The sequence below is a fragment of the Vulpes vulpes genome, chromosome 14 (genome assembly GCF_048418805.1).
Source record: "Vulpes vulpes isolate BD-2025 chromosome 14, VulVul3, whole genome shotgun sequence".
NCBI classification, from domain to species: Eukaryota; Metazoa; Chordata; class Mammalia; order Carnivora; family Canidae; genus Vulpes; species Vulpes vulpes.
In genome coordinates, this window is record NC_132793.1 from 15,698,609 (window position 1) to 15,711,737 (window position 13,129).

Here is a 13,129-nt window from a genome sequence, read left to right on the forward strand (position 1 = left end):
AAATCATATCCAGTGAGAAAACTAGACTTTACTGTCTGCTGATGAGATGCATAGCACCACCTATAAAGTATAACAGCCACAAAAATAAAGGGAAGGGAGGGACACATTAAAAAAGAGGTGGCAATCAGCCAAATTCAGAATGTGAAAGAGAAGTTGTACGGGACAAATGACCTCCTTTTTCAACGAATAAAAGGGAAATAGGGAAAAAAAAGGAAAGGAGAAATTAAAAGACCTAAGAGACTATCAACCAGATTTCATAGGTGGATCCCAATTTAAACAAACCAATTGTAAAAAGACTTTTATGAAATAGTTGAGAAAATGTGAATGCCAAGTAAGTATTAGTATTTTTTAGGAGTTACAACTATTCGTTTTTCATGTGTGATAATGGTTTACGAAGATAGGGGAAAAGGAGCGGGGGAAGGGGGAGTCCTCTCTTAGCTGACTATTGAAGCATTTACGGACAAAATGATAAATTGGCTAAGATTTGCTTTAAAATAATACAAGGTGCAAAAAACGATCCAAGGTGGGGAGGGAGTGAAGGTTACAGATAGAATAAAATTGACCATATGCTGATAACTACTGAAGCGGGGGTATGGGTATACTGGTATTAACTATATACTTTTGAATATATTTAAAAATTTCCATATTAAGAAACTATAATATAAAAAAAAAAACAGATTGAAACTCCAGAGTTTAGCAGATGTAGGACTTTGGAGGTCTCCTGAATCCTCTGATCTCTAATTTTCTCATCTGAAAATGGGAATGATAATCCCTGCCTCACACAACTGTGAGGAGGAATGAAATGAGATCATGGATTCACATCTTTTGAAAATCCAGCCCTTATAAACTGCAAAATTCTTACATATGTTAGCATAATAGTTCCCTCTCTCTGTGATGCTCTGGAAGCAGAGATTAGTTTTGTCAGAGTAGAAATAGGTAAAGAGACAAGTCTATTAGAATTTTCCAGAATTTTTTTTTGTTATTACAAAACAAAAATCTGTTAGTACATATCTCCTTAATATGACAATGTTTACTGTACATTGGCCCTTTTCTTCCAAAAGGAGAGTGTCAAAATTTATTAGCAATAAATTGAAGTCCTCTAACTTGAGTTAATTATACTTCTTGTTTACTTTACCAATTATTCATACTTCCTCTGCTAAAGGTAGAAAGTAAATTTACAGGAGACTGTGTTATTGAGATAAAACTGAACACAATTAGAAATCAATGTCATCTAAACAGGACTTTGAATAAATATTCCAGGAGCTTTTAGGAGAGTGGATATATATCTTTCAACACGAATGCTTCATCTCAAATAAAAGGAAATTAGCAGAGGTCCAAGCCTAAGTAACACAAAGGGAAACTTGGCACTGGCTGGCTTCAGTTTGCAGAATGAGTTGGAGGGAATCAGGGTGATCTTTCTATAACGCAATTTCTGGGTAAGTCATTTTCCTTCCTTTCAATGGCTTCCCTCTGCTTTCAGGAAAAAGTCCAAATTCCCGGACAAAGACTCAGGTGGCTCTCCAGCCTTGCATCCTCTCTTTTCCCCTAGTCTAAGCCCAGCCAGGACTAATGTCCCTGGCATAGCCAGTCTTCCACTCTCCTCTGCCTTATCTTACCTTTTAGTGGTCAAGTCCTGTTAATTCTCCTGAAATGTCTCCCAAATCTGCTGCCACTGCCCAAGATCAGGCCTTTTTTTTTTTTTTTAACCTTTACTCCCCCCATCTCCCCAAACAGGACATATCCTTATTGCTTTTTCTGATTATAAAAGCAATCCATGCTCATAAAAAAAGAAAAAGGAGGCAATAAGGAAAGGAATAAAAGTCTCCCCATGATCTCCTGACACAGACACACAGAACTTATCTTTCTAGTACACTCCTGTTCATAGCCCCATTACTGACAACAGCCAAAAGGTGGAAGCAACCCAAGTGCCCATCTGTGGAACGGATACACAAAATGTTTATACGTACAGTGTATATACAAAATGCATATGTACCTACAATAAAATATTATTCAGCCTTAAAAAGGAAGGAAATCTGACACAGGATACAACGGATGAACTTTGATAACATTATGCTAACTGAAATAAGTCAGTTGTACAAAGACTAATACTGTATGATTCCATTTATATAAAGTTAGTCAAATTCATAGAAACAGAAAGTTGAAGGGTGGTTGTCAGAGGTTGGGGAGGGGGGAAATGAGGAAAAGGTTAAATGGAAATAGAGTTTCAGTTTTACAGGAAGAAAGAATTCTAGAGATCTGTTGCACAACAATGTGAACATCTTTAAAAGTACTGAACTATACACTTAAAAATGTTTAAGTGGCAAATTTTATGGTATGGGTATTTTGCCACAATTCAAAATTTTTAAAAAGAACTAATCTTTCTAGACATTATTCCCCATAGGTATATATGTATATACTTAAAAAAACAAAAATAGGAACACACTGTACTGTAATGAGCTTTTCACACTGAACCATATGATGCAAACATCTTTCTCATATATATAGCTCCCACCTCATTCTTTTTTAATGGCTTACAGTATATATCATATGATTGCACCATAATTTAACCACTCTTCAGCTTTTTGTATAATATAAACATCACAGTCAACATCTTGCGTATTTTCTCATTATACCTTATTATAGACATTCATTTTATGTGACCAGTTTCTGATATCAATACCCCAAGTTTACAAAAGGAAAAATATTTCCTCCTTATCCAAAGACCCATCAGTACCCAGCACCCTCCCCTCCAGCCACTCTTGTTCTATGTGGCTAGCCTGGGCACATTTATTTGAAAGTTTGTTCCCAGATATTTATTTTTCATGTTGTTATTTTCATGTCATCTACAATACGTCTTCTATTACTGCTTGTATAAAGCTCTTGCTTTTTGTCTATGTCCTACCAGCTTGTTTACTTAACCTTATTATTAATTATTTTTAAATTAATTCTCTTGAATCTTCTCAGCAGATCCTCATATCATTGTGATTAAAAGTAAAAGCTCTGGGTTCAGCCAGACTTGGGTTCAAATCCTGTATGATCTGGAGTAAGCATTTTACCCCTCAATTTTCTCATCCATAGACTAGGAATCATACTAGAGGCTATCTCACAGGACTGTTGTCAAGATCACATTGCTAATTGAGACTAGTGCATGAAAAGTGCTTAACACATGTATTAGTTCAATAAATGTCTAGTATCTCACGATAGTGAAAATACAACTTTCTCTCCACACTCAGACCTTTTATTTATTTATTTTGCAGTTGTTGTTGCATTACATGGGATGCACTCCTTGTTGGCGACTGCCTTGCTTCCGGAGAAGCCATCGACTCCTTCTAAAGGATCTGTGCCGTGGATGTCATCCACTCTTCCCTTCTCAGGAAAGTAGTGTCATCGATTCCCCCCTTTCATGCGTATTTTCTCAGTCTCTCCCCTCACTACTGGCTCTTTGCCATCAGCATTTAAATCTGCTCACATCTCTCTCATGCTTAAGACTTCACCTTATTCCCCAGTCACTCTCCAGCCTTCTCTCTCTCTCCCTTCACAGCCAAACTCCTGTGAGCTGCCTACACTTTGTCTTTACTTTCTCACATCCCACTCTCTCCTCATCCCACTGATATATTACATTGAACCTTTGGAAGCTGCCGATATTCTAGATTCCGCCCCCACCATTTCACCAAATCTGCTCAATTAGGTCTCCAGTGACCTCCATATTTATTTATCCAAAGGACACATTTTAATGTTTAACTTCTTTAACTTGAAACCTAAGCAGCATCCAGCAAAATTAAAATCCAAAATTAAAATCTTCCTTTGGCTTTCATTACTACATCCTCCTAGTTTTCCTCCTACTTCTCTGGCCATTCCTTCTTAGTATAGACTAAGTGAACTCTTCATCCAAGAGTGTGCAACACAGTGGCCTAGGTCTCCCTTTTTTCTTTCTTTTTTTTTCAATCTCTCTTGATGATTCTCTTCCAATATTAAGTTCCATTGGTACTGGATTTATATCTGTACCCCACAAATATACCCTGGAACGTGTCTGGAATATATGCCATGAGGGCAAGGATCTGAGTCCTTACTGCCCCCCGCCCCATCCCTGGCACACAGCAGACACTCAGTAAATAAATAAATCTTTTAATAAATATTTTTTTGAATCACCATAAATGAATGGCTGCATAATGAAAACCAGATTGAAGTAATGAAGACCAAGAGACAAAAAAAAAACCCTGATCTTTCTGAAACCATACCTCTGATCAAACACATGCAACACACACTGCCTGGCTGCTTAAAATCCTTTGATTTTAAGCTTGGGGGCTCCTCAATGCCCCCAAGCTAAAATCCAAACTCTTCAAAACTTACAAGGAGATACAAGAAAGTCTTTCAGAAGGGACACCTGCTTATCTTTCAAACATCGTTTGGCCAGAACACTTTGGCTTCCTGGAATCCCGTCTCTAACCCAGCCTACGAAATCCTTGCAGAGGCCCCATAAGCCTGCATGCAGTCTTATCCTCTGAGCTTTGCACAAGCAGCTCTCTCTGCCTGCCTGGAACACACTGCACTTCACCAGCCTCATCTGGCCTTCACAGACAGCCTTCATGTCTCATTTTGGAAATCATCTTCTTTTAGAATCTCCCTTTGACCACCCTCTCTAGCCTCATTTCCTGAAATCTAGGTTAACTGCCTTCTCTGTGCATTCACAGTCCCTTGTATGTCCAAAACCATAGCTCAAATTGCAAGGAATTCTTATTTATACCTTAGAACTGCGGAGTTCCCTGAGGACAAGATGTCTCATTCACTTTACCCCTGGCGGTCTGCCCAGGCCATGACACAATACAGGCTCAATGATGGACTTCCTTGTAGTGGTAGTAGAAATGATAAAAAGCTCCAAGATATTGAGGACTTACCTGCGAGAGTTTTAAATATGAATTTCGTGTGCCTTATGAGACTATTATTATGCCCATTTAGCAGATGGGAAAACTGATGCACAATGAAGTCAATCCTCTCTGGCCCCAGGAGAGTCACACAGACATACATTTTGTTCAGTTTTGAGTTATTCCCCGAACCCCAAACTAAAGGGGCTTAAAAAAAAAAAAAAGAAAAGAAAAGAAACTTTGAGGTCAGGCCACGCAATGCGCTCCCAATACAGAAAACAGTCTAGAGCGCGCTCCAAGCCAAAGCCAAGCAGGGCTAAAGGGCAGGAGGGGGCGCCGCCCCGGCGCGGCGGAGGGGGATAAAGGTCTGACCCCAGCCTCCTTCCCGGGGGTCCCCCGCGCCCCAGCCCCCGGCCTGCCCGACGAGCCGACGCCGGTGCGGGCGCGTCTGGGTCGCGACTGCCGCCCGGCCCTGCTCACCTGCCGCCCCGCCGCCTCGCCGAGCCCGGGCCGCCGGCCCGCAGCGCCTCCGCCGGGCTGCTCGGCGCCCGCAGCGCGCAGCGGAGCGCGTTGCCTTGGCGACCGGAGCTGCCGAACACCCGCGGCGGGAGCTACGGCGGCTCGGAAGGGACCGGGCAGGTTCGCGTCCTCTTCCGCGGCCCCCGAGCGGCCAGGGGAGGGAAAAGGGGTGCGAGTTGCGGTCCTGGGCCCCCGGGGACCAGCGTGGGGTTTGGCCGCCTGGAACTGGGCCCCGGGAGGAGGGGAAAGGAAAGGAACGGTGAGGAAAAAGGAGACAGTAAGGCGGGGGAGGGGTGGGGACTTGTACCTCCGAGCCGGTCTTTGCCTCAGTTTCTCTCTCTGTCATCAGATACAGGGACGGTTCCAGGAGGGAACCGGGCCATAGGCAGAAGCTTGCTAGACTGGGAATATTTAAAGTCGAGAAAACTGATGTGGGAGGAGTGGCAGATGCGTTTCCCTTTAATCTCAGAAGGGGCTGTGTGGCAAAGAATGAATAAACTTGTTTCTTTGGGCTCAACGTGACAATTAAATCATCAGATTTCATTTCAATATGGCAAGTCTACTTTAGCTTCTGACCGGCAATTATATTTCTTGAAATAATCCTGCAGCAGATATACTGGAACGCGAGCACAAAGGATATCCATTGCTCCCATGAAATGAATTACTTACAGCAAGAATTAAGAGAGACAGAAGTAGATGTGGATACAGTTTGGATCAAGACCTATCTGCAGGGATCCCTGGGTGGCGCAGCGGTTTGGCGCCTGCCTTTGGCCCAGGGCGCGATCCTGGAGACCCGGGATCGTATCCCACGTCGGGCTCCCGGTGCATGGAGCCTGCTTCTCCCTCTGCCTGTGTCTCTGCCTCTCTCTATCTCTCTGTGACTATCATAAATAAATAAAAATTAAAAAAAAAAAGACCTATCTGCAAGCTGTGCTTACACCAGTGGTCTGCTAAGGAGTCCCCTCTGTGCTTCTACTCTTACTTCCCACCTTACCCAACCCTGCCCCAGTCTATTCTCCACCCTGCAGCCAAAATGTCCTTTTTAAAATATAAGTGTGGGACCGCCTGGGTGGCTCAGGTCATGATCCCTGGCCCCTGGGATAGAGCCCCACATGGGGCTTCTCTCTCTCTTCTATCTCCCCCCCTCCCTTTTCTCTCAAATAAAATCTAAAAAAATAAAATGTAAGTATGATCATGTCCCTTCCCTGCTCAAAACCTTGCAACAACAACAACAAAAAACCTTTCAACAGTTTTTCCATCACATTTAGAATAAAATCTAGAGTTGTTACCATGTTCAGCTTCATCTCTTACCATTTTCCCTCTCGTTCATGCTCTAGTCACACTGGCTGTGTTTTTAAGTAAAGCATGTGTTTGAAAAACAACAACACAGGCCCAAAATGGTGTCACTTAGACAGAATTCCCAAATGGGTGCTCAACATATAATCTAATTGCAGTTTCAACCTCATTTTTTCAATCCTCACCAAAGAGTAAGCGGCTTGGGACCACTCCATCCCCCAAAGAACAAGGTAATTTGCATGATAAGAAAACTTGCTTTTTCTCAGAAAGTGGCCGGCCTAGAACAATCCCTTTCCTTTGCTAATGACTTTTCTTGCTCCTCTTTTCCTTGTATAAAAGCTTCCATTTTGTGTAATTCCTTGGAGTGCCTCTCCACCTGCTAGATGGGTGCTACTAGACTGATGAATCACTTAATAAAGCCAATTAGATCTTCAAATTTACTTGGTTGAATTTTGTTACTTAACACATGCTTCTGTTTTGTGGCCTTTCTGCTCACTGTTCCTTCCACGTTAGGACCACACTTCCTCCAGATATTGGAGCAGCTTGCTTTGTCATTTCTTTGGTATCTTTGTTTAAACACCAAGTCTTCAAAAACACCTGCCCCGCCTACTCAAGATAGTAGACGCCCACCAACTCTGTTCTCACCTGTTTTATTTTCTTCACAGCTCTTGTCAGGTATCTGACATTTTATATTTGTTTATTGCTTGTCTCTTTTCACCACAGCAGAAGCTCTTTTAAGGGCAGGCATTTTGTTTTGTTCCCTGATGTTTTCTCATCACTGGGAACTGCCCGGCACATAGTAAGAGCTTGGTAAATATTTATTGAATAAATGAAAAAAGTTAAGTGAATAAAGCAATATGCACCACTATGTGGTTGGAATGCTACCACGTGTAGAAAGGGAATGACATAATACATGTAATGCTGGTATATGCATATATGAGCTTTGTAAAGAGATCTGGGAGGTGACCGAGTAAGATAATACATTTTCACTATACTTTTATGCAGTGTTTTTATTTTTATTTATTTATTTAAATATTTTATTTATTCATTCATGAGAGACACACAGAGAGAGGCAGAGACACAGGAGGAGGGAGAAGCAGGCTCCATGCTGGGAACCCCAGGCGGACTCATCCTGGGGGGGGGCCTCCAGGGTCAGGCCCTGGGCTGAAGGCAGGCGCCAAACCGCTGAGCCACTCAGGGATTCCCTATGCAGTGTTTTTAAAAACCAAGTACATGTGTTATCTTTTCAAACAATATATAAGAATGTAACGAATCAGAATATGCCACTTTGGCATAAAGATTATTTTGAGCTGAAAGCAATTGAGAAGTAGAGACAGAAAAGTTCTCTGCCTGCACCCTTATAAATTTCTGTGTGCGAAGGTGTTGCCCCCCTCCTCTCCCACTTAGGAAGAGCAGAAGTTAATCACAAGCAGCAACTCTAGACTTTTATCAGTGAGAGGAATCTATATATAACAAACCTTGTAAAACAATCCTTATCTTCCATTAATTTCTCCCATATTTACCTTCCCATAGTCTGCCACCCTCATAGCCTAAACTTTTCATCATCTTATCGCTTCTCTGCAAGTTTAAAATGTACCTACCATCCTTTGTCAGAATGATATAAAAGCCTCCAGGCCTATAATCATCAAACAGTAAGGTACTAGCACAAAAACAGACACATAGATCAATGAAAAAGAATAGAGAACCCAGAAATGGACCCTCAACTCTATGCTCAACTAATCTTCGACAAACCAGGAAAGAATATCCAATGGAAAAAAGACAGTCTCTTCAACAAATGGTGTTGGGAAAATTGGACAGCTACATGCCGAAGAATGAAACTGGACCATTTCCTCACACCATACACAAAAACACTCAAAATGGTTGAAAAACCTAAATGTGAGACAGGAATCCATCAAAGGGGCAGCCCAGATGGCTCAGCAGTTTAGCGCCTGCCTTCAGCCCAGGGCCTGATCCTGGAGACCTGGGATCGAGTCCCATGTCGGGCTCCCTGCGTGGAACCTGCTTCTCCCTGTCTCTCTCTGTGTCTCTCATGAATAAATAAATAAAATCTTAAAAAAAAAAAGAAATAAAAATTTATAGAAAAAGGAATAAAAAACAAAAAAAAAGGAATCCATCAAAGTCCTAGAGGAGAACACAGGTAGCAACCTCTCTGACCTCAACTGCAGCAACTTCTTGCTAGACACGGAAACAAAGGCAAAATGAATTCTTGGGACTGCATCAAAATATAAAGCTTTTGCACAGCAAACAGTTGACAAAACCAAAAGACAACTGACAGAATGGGAAAAGATACTTGCAAATGTCTTATTAGATAAATGACTAGGATCCAAAATCTATATAGACCTTATAGATTTTCAACACTCAAAGAACAAATAATCCAATCAGGAAATGGGCAGAAGACATGAACAGACATTTCTTCAAAGACGACATACAGCCAACAGACACATGAAAAAAATGTTCAACATCACTTGGCATCAGGGAAATATAAATCAAAACCACAATGAGATACCATCTTACACCGGACAGAATGGCTAAAATGAACAAGTCAGGAAACACGAGACGTTGGCAAGGATGTAGAGAAAGGGGCACCCCCTTACACTGTTGGTGGGAATGCAAGCTGGTGCAGCCACTCTGGAAAACAGTATGGAGGTTCCTCAAAAAGTCGAAAATAGAGCCCAACAATGGCATTACTAGGTCTTTACCCCAAAGATACAAATGTAGTGATCCGAGGGGGCACTTGCACCCCAATGTTTATAGCACCAATGTCCACAATAGCCAAACTATGGAAGGAACTGAGATGTCCATCGACAGATGGACAGACAGATCAATGGATAAAGAAGATGTGATATATATATATATACACACACACACACACACAATGGAATACTACTCAGCCAACCAAAAAATGAAATCTTGCCATTTGCAAGCAGGTAGATGGAACTGAAGGGTATTATGCTAAGAGGAATAAGTCAGTCAGAGAAATATAATTCTCATATGATCTCACTCATGTGGAATTTAAGAAATACAACAGAATCATAGGGGAAGGGAGGGAAAAATAAAACAAGACGAAATCAGAGAGGGAGACAAACCATAAGAGACTCTTAATCATAGGAAACAAACTGAGGGCCGCTAGAGGGGAAAAGGGTGAGGGATGGGGCAACTGGGTGATGAACATTAAGGAGGACATGTGATGTAATGAGTACTGGGTATTACATAAGACTGATGAATCACTGAACTCTACCTCTGAAACTAATAATATACTATATGTTAATTAATTGAATTTAAATTTAAAAAAAAAAAAGCCTCCAGACCTCCCCTGTCCCATCTCTGAACCTAGGGGGTAGAGAAAAATTTCCTCCCTTACAAAGGAAAAAACAACCCAGTTTTGACAATCAACTTGTAAAGATAGGAGGGGCTGCGTTGGTTGGCAGGGGGCTCCTCACCCACAGGAGATGCTGCTGAGAGGTTTCTGCATGATGTGGGAAATTGGAGCAGATGATCTGCTTCCCCACTTTTGCCACCTAGAGGAGGTACACTCGACCACTTGGCGTGAGAAACACTGAGAGATGGGCAGGATCCCACAGTTGGGCAGATGAGAAAATGAAACTTTATCAGACCCAATGTTCCTTACTGAACGTATATAGCACTCAAGGAAGATAAACAAATCTCAGACAAGGCCACTTTGTAGTTGGAACAAGGCAAGGACAAGGCCACTGTGGAACCACAAATAATGACAATTTCCTCCTAACATGAGTAAGTCCTGCTTCCTTCTCAATAATAATTCTGGCCCACTTCAATCCTCCCACCTCCTGGGTAAAATTATTAATAAGATACTTAACCATTGAATTGCCCCTGCGACTGTAGTCCAATTCAAAACTGTTCCCCACTTGCTTAAACCCTCCTTCTAGTTACCCACCACAAACCCAAATCCTACAATAAGCCCTTCCCAATTCCCTCTTAGCAAGGTACCTCATGTTTTCTCTGATGTGAATTCTCCCTTGCTGAACAAGATAAATAAATCTGATTCTTTTTTTTTTGAGTACGGGTACGCTCCTGATGGGATTTGATTGTGGACTTTATCGCAGTCTTAGCTTTCTTCAGCCCAGTCCAGCAGTACCCAAATAGGAAGACATAAGAATTTTAAGGGTTACTTGGAAGGGTTACTTTCAGTGATGGAGAAGCAACCCCACTTGGGCAGGTATTCAGTGGTAGGGGTTATGGGGGTGGGGTGAAGGGCTCAGGTGGGAATTGGGAAAGTTTGAATAATTCTCCTTCCACTGCCATCAGCCCTTTCTGTGGCCTGGGGTAAACCATTTCACTATGAGCCTTTTTCCATTTCTGTAAAAAAAAAAAAAAAAAAAAAAAAAAACAGATTGAAATATATTTCTAAGCTTCTTCTAATCTTAATATTCTAGGATTCCAAACTCTAGAGGTTCTTATATTCCGAGGTAAATGTTCCCTTCTTCGTTCTCTGTACAACACTCATTACTGTTGCCATATCTGCATACCACCTGCACTTTTATGTATCTATGTGAATCATTTCTCAAAATTTTTTCTTTAAATAGACCTTCAGTTTTTACTTAAATTTCCAGAGTGAAATTTACATCACTTCTTAAATGGAAAACCAGCGTGGCTGAAGCCGCCTTGGCCCCTCAGGCCAACCTCATAATCTAAACTTCAGAAACACTGAGAGCCCAAAGACTGATGAACTAACCTTTCTTTGTGTATCTATAGATTGTGCATTCTTTCCTAGAAGTAACATAGCACTTCTGCACCTCACAAAACAGAAACCAGACCCCCTTCCACAAACCCCAGGCACTAAGGAACCAGGCCCCCTTGCACAACCTTCCAGCCCTGTGATAATGTTGGTAAAGCTGGCACGTAACCAAAAAGTGTTAGGGCCACTGCATTCCCTTTACTGGTTAACTGCCCTAAACCCCTTTCTAAATCCCTGAATCAGGCAGAAACCTCAGAGCTGGCCTTCTGACAAGAGTGTGCCTTCTCAGCACTCCCCCTGGGTGGCTCTTGGTTGAGAGCCTGCCTTCGGCTCAGGTCGTGACCCCGGGGCCCTGGGATGGAGTCCCACATAGGGCTCCCCACAGGGAGTCTGCTTCTCCCTCTGCCTATGTCTCTGCCTCTCTCTGTGTCTCTCATGAATGAATAAATAAAATTTAGAAAAAAAAATAGTGTGCCTTCTCTCCAGGTGGTCAGCCTTTTGAATAAAGCTCCTTATTCCTTTCCAAGCAAAACTCAGTCTCTTGCGTATTGGCCTGGAGTGCGACAGACAGCCCACCTTGGGGTTCAGCAACACCGCTTGGTAGAAATGAAAGAATTTCTGCAAGCACACACACAAACCCTAAGACAAAACAATGTTGTTTAAGATGGGCTTACCTTCTGGAGAGATTTGGAAAATGAAGCCCTCGCCCTGTCAAAAAGGGAGATAAGCAAAGGTTAGGAACACGTTAACTAAGTACTGGTGTCAAACTCTCTTAGGTTTGAAGCAGGACTTTTCTCTGCCTAACGTGTCCATGCACCGCAAGGCCCTTTCACGTACCCTGAGTGGCGTCTACACCTCACATTTTCAGAAACAACGCCCATCCTTCGCTGCTTGAAACTGGTCTTTTCAGTTCTCAGATTAAATATAAACGTCTCAGAACACCCTTCTGGGACTAGCTCCCCCCCAACTACATTACCTTCCCCTCACATCGTAAGCATTATATAAACTTTTATTGAAGAGTACTCCCTCGTACTTAGGGTACCCATCACAATGTGTCGTGGTGCATGTATGTTCAGACTCTTTTCATACATTTCTGTGCACTTCTGTACCTCCGATCTCGACATATAGTGGGTTCCCAGTAAATGCAGGTGAGGTGGAGGAATAAAGCCTTCACAGCTCCTGCAGCTGTGGGTCGCTTTCGCCCCATTCTCCAAGCCGGCTGAGACCAGCCTCCTTCCTCCGCGCCAGGCCGGGTTAGCCCCGCCTCCTCCCCACTAGCCGGCTTCGCCCCGCCTCCTCCCCCCGAGCCGGCCACATTAGCCCCGCCTCCTCCCCCACTGCCGCATTAGCCCCGCCTCCTCCCCCCGCCGAGCCGGCCTAGCCCCGCCTCCTCCCCCCCCTCCGGCCGCATTAGCCCCGCCTCCTCTCCACGAGCCGGCCTCGCCCCGCCTCCTCCCCCGAGCCGGCCACATTAGCCCCGCCTCCTCCCCCCCTCCGGCCGCATTAGCCCCGCCTCCTCCCCGCGCCGAGCCGGCCTAGCCCCGCCTCCTCCCCCCAGCCGGCCTCATTTGCCCCGCCTCCTCCCCCCGCCGGCCGCATTAGCCCCGCCTCCTCCCCCCAGCCGGCCGCATTAGCCCCGCCTCCTCCCCCCGCCGGCCGCATTAGCCCCGCCTCCTCCCCTCCCACGAGCCGGCCGCATTAGCCCCGCCTCCTCCCC

At 43.6% G+C, this 13,129-nt stretch overlaps 1 protein-coding gene across 6 annotated transcripts in view; it reads right to left on the reverse strand.

Annotated features, from left to right (window-relative positions):
• PKIG (cAMP-dependent protein kinase inhibitor gamma) overlaps positions 1–12,628 on the reverse strand; it is a 101,811-nt gene extending 89,183 nt beyond the window's left edge. Inside the window, exons 1-2 of one of the 6 annotated variants that reach the window (XM_072735769.1) lie at positions 12,522–12,628; positions 12,087–12,120 (exon numbers count right to left, since the gene is read on the reverse strand). The gene's annotated coding sequence lies outside the window, so the exon portion shown is untranslated. Of the gene's footprint in view, positions 1–5,342; positions 5,488–5,688; positions 5,780–12,086; positions 12,121–12,521 lie in introns of those variants that run through there. The other 5 variants (XM_072735772.1, XM_072735774.1, XM_072735767.1 and 2 more) reach the window with 5 other exon arrangements.
• Between the last annotated feature and the right edge of the window lie 501 nt (positions 12,629–13,129).